Consider the following 6,122-nt stretch of genomic DNA (forward strand, 5'->3'; position numbering starts at 1 on the left):
ACCTCCATTCTGCCATATTGAGCCTATCCAGTGAGTTTTGGAACTTGGGGTAATATATATATATATATTTTTTTGTAGAGACAGAGTCTCACTTTATGGCCCTCGGTAGAGTGCCGTGGCATCACACAGCTCACAGCAACCTCCAACTCCTGGGCTTAAGCGATTCTCTTGCCTCAGCCTCCCAAGTAGCTGGGACTACAGGCGCCCGCCACAACGCCCGGCTATTTTTTTGGTTGCAGTTTGGCCGGGGCCGGGTTTGAACCCACCACCCTCGGTATATGGGGCCGGCGCCCTACTCACTGAGCCACAGGCGCCGCCCATGGGGTAATATATTTTTAATTGTAAAATGTTTTTCCATTTCCTTCAAGTATATTCACCTTTGCTTTTGGAGCACTTTTATATCAGCTGCTTTAAAGTCTTTGTTAGATAATTTCTTTTTTTTTTTGCTTTTTTTTATTAAATCATAACTGTATACATTGATATGATCATGGGGCATCATACACTCGCTTCATAGACCATTTGACACATTTTCATCACAATGGTTAACATAGCCTTCCTGGCATTATCTCAGTTACTGTGCCAAAACATTTACATTCTACATTTATCAAGTTTCGCAAATACCCCTGTAAGATGCACCACAGGTATGATCCCACCAATCCCCCTCCCTCTACCCACCACCCCCCTCCCTCCCCTCCCTTTCCCACTTCCCCCTATTGTTAGGTTGTAACTGGGTTATAGCTTTCATGTGAGAGCCCCAAATTAGTTTCATAGTAGGGCTGAGTACATTGGGTACTTTTTCTTCCATTCTTGAGATACTTTACTAAGAAGAATATGTTCCAGCTCCATCCATGTAAACTTGAAAGAGGTAAGGTCTCCATCTTTCTTTAAGGCTGCATATTATTCCATGGTGTACATATACCACAATTTATTAATCCATTCGTGGATCGATGGGCACTTGGGCTTTTTCCATGACTTAGCAATTGTGAATTGGGCTGCAATAAACATTCTGGTACAAATATCTTTGTTATGATGTGATTTTTGGTCTTCTGGGTATATGCCCAGCAGGGAAATTATAGGATTGAATAGCAGATCTATTTTTAGATCTCTCAGTGTTCTCTATATATCTTTCCAAAAGGAATGTATTAATTTGCATTCCCACCAGCAGTGCAGAAGTGTTCCCTTTTCTCCACATCCACACCAACATCTCTGGTCTTGAGATTTTGTGATATAGGCTAGTCTCACTGGAGTTAGATGATATCTCAAAGTAGTTTTGATTTGCATTTCTCTGATGATTAAGGATGATGAGCATTTTTTCATATGTCTGAAGGCCGTGCCCCTGTCTTCTTCAGAGAAGTTTCTCTTCAAATCCCTTGCCCAGCCTGCGATGGGATCCCTTGTTTTTTTCTTGCTGATGCGTTTGAGTTCTCTGTGGATTCTGGTTATTAAACCTTTGTCAGAGATATACCCTGCAAATATCTTCTCCCATTCTGAGGGCTGTTTGCTTGCTTTACTTACTGTGTTCTTGGCTGTGCAGAAGCTTTTTAGTTTGATCAAGTCCCAGTAGTGTATTTTTGAAGCTGCTTCAATTGCCTGGGGGGTCCTCCTCATAAAATACTCGCCCAGACCAATTTCTTCAAGGGTTTTCCCTGCACTCTCCTCTAGTATTTTTATAGTTTCATGGCTTAAGTTTAAATCTTTAATCCAATGAGAGTCTATCTTAGTTAATGGTGAAAGGTGTGGGTCCAATTTTAGTCTTCTGCAGGTTGCCAGCCAGTTCACCCAGCACCATTTGTTAAATAGGGAATCTTTTCCCCACTGAATGTTTTTAATTGGCTTGTCAAAGATCAAATAGAGGTAAGTAGCTGGATTCATCTCTTGGTTCTCTATTCTGTTCCAGATATCTACTTCTCTGTTTTTGTGCCAATACCATGCTGTTTTGATCACTATCGATTTGTAGTAAAGTCTGAGGTCTGGTAGTATGATTCCTCCTGTTTTGTTTTTATTTCTGAGTAATGTCTTGGCTATTCAAGGTTTTTTCTGATTCCATATAAAATGAAGTATTGTTTTTTCAAGATCTTTAAAATATGACAGTGGAGCTTTAATAGGGAGTGCGTTGAAATTATATATTACTTTGGGTAGTATGGACATTTTAATAATGTTGATTCTTCCCAGCCATGAGCATAGTATGTTTTTCCATTTGTTACCATTTTCAACTATTTCTTTTCTTAGAGTTTCATAGTTCTCTTTATAGAGATCTTTCACATCTTTTGTTAGGTAAATTCCCAAATATTTCATCTTCTTTGGCACTACTGTGAATGGGATAGAGTCCTTAACTGCTTTTTCAACTTGACTGTTGTTGGTGTATATAAAGGCTACCGATTTATGGATGTTGATTTTGTAACCTGAGACGCTGCTGTATTCCTTGATCACTTCTAGGAGTTTTGTAGTAGAGTCCCTAGTGTTTTCCAGATACACAATCATATCATCTGCGAAGAGTGAAAGTTTGATCTCTTCTGACCCTATATGGATACCCTGGATCGCCTTTTCTTCCCTAATTGCGGTGGCTAAAACTTCCATTACAATGTTGAAAAGCAATGGAGACAATGGGCAGCCTTGTCTGGTTCCTGATCTGAGTGGAAATGATTCCAATTTAACTCCATTCAATATGATATTGGCTGTGGGTTTGCTGTAGATGGCCTCTATCAGTTTAAGAAAAGTCCCTTCTAGACCAATTTTCTTGAGTGTTCTGATCATGAAGGGATACTGCATATTATCAAAAGCTTTTTCTGCATCAATTGAGAGAATCATATGGTCTTTGTTTTTTAATTTGTTTATGTGCTGAATTACGTTTATAGATTTACGTATATTGAACCAGCCTTGAGACCCTGGGTTAAAACCAACTTGGTCATGATGTATAATTTGTTTTAATGTGTTGCTGGATTCCGTTTGTTAGGATCTTGTTGAATATTTTTGCATCTATATTCATTAGTGATATCAGTCTATAATTTTCTTTTCTTGTTGGGTCTTTTCCTGGTTTGGGGATCAGGGTGATGTTTGCTTCATAGAATGTGTTGGGTAGTCTTCCTTCTTTTTCTACATTTTGGAACAGGTTGAGTAATATAGGTACTAATTCCTCTTTAAAGGTTTGGCAGAATGGTCCCGGGCTTTTCTTTTTAGGGAGGTTTTGTATAGTTGATGCTATTTCTGAACTTGATATGGGTCTGTTCAACATTTCCACTTGATTGTGGCTAAGTCTTGGAAGGTGGCATGCTTCCAAGTATCAGTCAATTTCCTTCAGATTTTCATATTTCTGAGAATAAAGTTTCTTGTAATATTCATTAAGGATTTTTTTGATTTCTGAGGAGTCTGTTGTTATTTCGTCTTTGTTGTTTCTGATTGATGATATTAGAGATTTTACTCTATTTTTTCTGATTAGGTTGGCCAGAGGTTTATCTATTTTATTGACCTTTTCAAAAAACTAGCTTTTTGATTTATTGATCTGTTGTATTATTCTTTTGTTTTCAATTTCATTTAATTCTGCTCTAATTTTGGTTATTTCTTTTCTTCTACTGGGTTTGCGGTTGGAATGTTCTTCCTTTTCCAGTTGCTTGAGATGTCCCATTAAGTTGTTAACTTCCTCTCTTTCCGTTGTCTTGAGGAAGGCTTGCAGTGCTATAAATTTCCCTCTTAGAACTGCCTTTGCGGTGTCCCAGAGGTTCTGGTAGTTTGTGTCTTCATTGTCGTTTTGTTCCAAAAAATTGGCGATTTCTTTCTTAATCTCATCTCTGACCCAGCTATCATTCAGCATAAGGTTATTTAACTTCCATGTTTTTGTATGAGTATGCAGATTCCTGTTGTTACTCAATTCAAGTTTTATTCCATGATGGTCTGAGAAGATGCAAGGAATAATTTCTATTCCTTTAAATTTACTGAGGTTAGACTTGTGACCTAAAATGTGGTCAATTTTGGAGTAAGTTCCATGGGCTGATGAGAAGTATGTGTATTCAGTTTTGTTGGGATGAAATGTTCTGTAGATGTCTGCTAAATCTAAATATTGGATGGTTAGGTTTAAATCTAAGATTTCTTTGCTCAGCTTCTTGCTGGAGGATCAATCCAACATTGCCAAAGGAGTGTTGAAATCTCCGACGATTATGAAGCTGGAGGAAATCAAGTTACTCATGTCTGTTAGAGTTTCTCTTATAAATTGAGGTGCATTCTGGTTGGGTGCATAGATATTAATAATTGAGATCTCATCATATTGAGTATTACCCTTAACAAATATGAAGTGACCATTCTTGTCCTTCCTTACTTTTGATGGTTTAAAGCCTACTGTATCTGCAAATAAAATTGCAATACCTGCTTTTTTCTGATTACCATTTGCCTGAAATATAGATGACCATCCTTTCACCCTGAGTCTGTATTTGTCTTTTAGGTTAAGATGTGACTCTTGTATGCAACAAATATCTGGCCTGAGTTTTTGTATCCAGTCAGCTAACCTATGCCTCTTTAGAGGACAGTTTAAGCCATTCACATTAATGGAGAGTATTGATAAGTCTGGTGGAATTTTGGGTATCGAGTTTTTCAAAGGTCCAGTGGACATTTTTAATCCTTTTGCCAGTGTGGAAGTTGGAGTTTGATCCGAAGTTTCTGAGTGAGTTTACTTTTGTGGTATAGGATTGGGTTGGTCATTGTGGAGGATAGGTCTGAGAATATCCTGAAGAGCTGGTTTACTTATGGCAAATTTTTTCAACATATGAATGTCATTGAAGTATTTAATTTCTCCATCATAAATGAAACTCAGTTTAGCTGGATACAAGATCCGGGGTTGAAAGTTATTTTGCTTTAGGGATTAGAAGTCGATGACCACCCTCTTCTGGCTTGAAAAGTTTCAGCAGAGAGATCTGCAGTTATTCTAATATTCTTTCCTTTGTATGTAATGGTTTTCTTTCGCCGGGCTGCTTTGAGAATCTTCTCTTTCATATTAACTTTAGTGAAGCTAATTATGATATGCCTGGGGGAATGACTTATTGGGGTTGAATTGTGCTGGGGTTCTGAAGCTGTCTGCTATCTGAATTTCAGATTCTCTAGGCATGTCTGGAAAATTTTCTTTCATAATTTCATGCAGAAGGGCCTTTGTGCCCTTCGAGGCCACTTCATCATTCTCAGAAATCCCAATTATTCGTATATTGCTTTTCTTCAAATTATCCGAGAATTCTCTGAGTGAGTGATCCATTTTTGCTCTCCATTTCTCTTCCTCTTTGAGAGATTGGGAGCGTTCGAAGACTTTATCTTCAATGTCAGAAATCCTTTCTTCTGCTTGCTCCATTCTGTTGCTGAGGGATTCTACTGTATTTTTCATATCTTTGAGGGCTGTAAATTCTTGCTTCAGTGTGTCTAAGTCTTTGGTGGTTTTGTCTTTAAATTCATTAAATTCTTGAGACAACTTTTGAATTTCTCCTTGAATTCCTAATTCCATTTTATTAATCTTGTCTGCAATCCAAAAACTGAATTCGATTTCTGACATCTCAGCCAGTTGTTTATGAATGGGATCTTCAATCACATCTGCCGTATCTTTTCTTGGGGGGGGGTTGATCTATTCTGGTTATTCATGTTACCAGAGTTTTTCCGCTGATTCCGCCCCATGGTTATTTTACTCCCTTTAATTTTTCCCCTGGGGCTTTATCGAGGGCCTGTACAGTGTTGTGGCCTGAGAAACTGGGGCCCTGTCTTGTGTGGTGGGGCGAAGTGGTTCTGTCTTGTTTTCAGTTGGTTTCTGTTCAATCCTATTGTAACATTTACTCTGGCTTGAAGTCTCAGCTGTGTGGAAAAACCAGCAATTAAGTCACCCCGCCGCCCACCTCTGGCACCAATTTGAAAAGGAAAAGGAAAATCAAACCTTCCTACAACCGCATACCCAGGGCACTGCCTGAAAAGTCCTCAGTCTGTTAGTTCAGTTCAAAAGGTCCAAATCGATTGTCTCAATCGGCACCTGTCTCGGATGGGAGAGTTCAAGAGGTCTCTGGGACAGGGGTCTGGTGACTCCTCTGATATGGATTACTCCATTGCTGCGTGGAGTCAGGAGGAGCCACCTAGCAAATAGATCAGTCTGGGAAGGTTGATGT

The sequence above is a fragment of the Nycticebus coucang genome, chromosome 14 (genome assembly GCF_027406575.1).
Source record: "Nycticebus coucang isolate mNycCou1 chromosome 14, mNycCou1.pri, whole genome shotgun sequence".
Classification (NCBI taxonomy): Eukaryota; Metazoa; Chordata; class Mammalia; order Primates; family Lorisidae; genus Nycticebus; species Nycticebus coucang.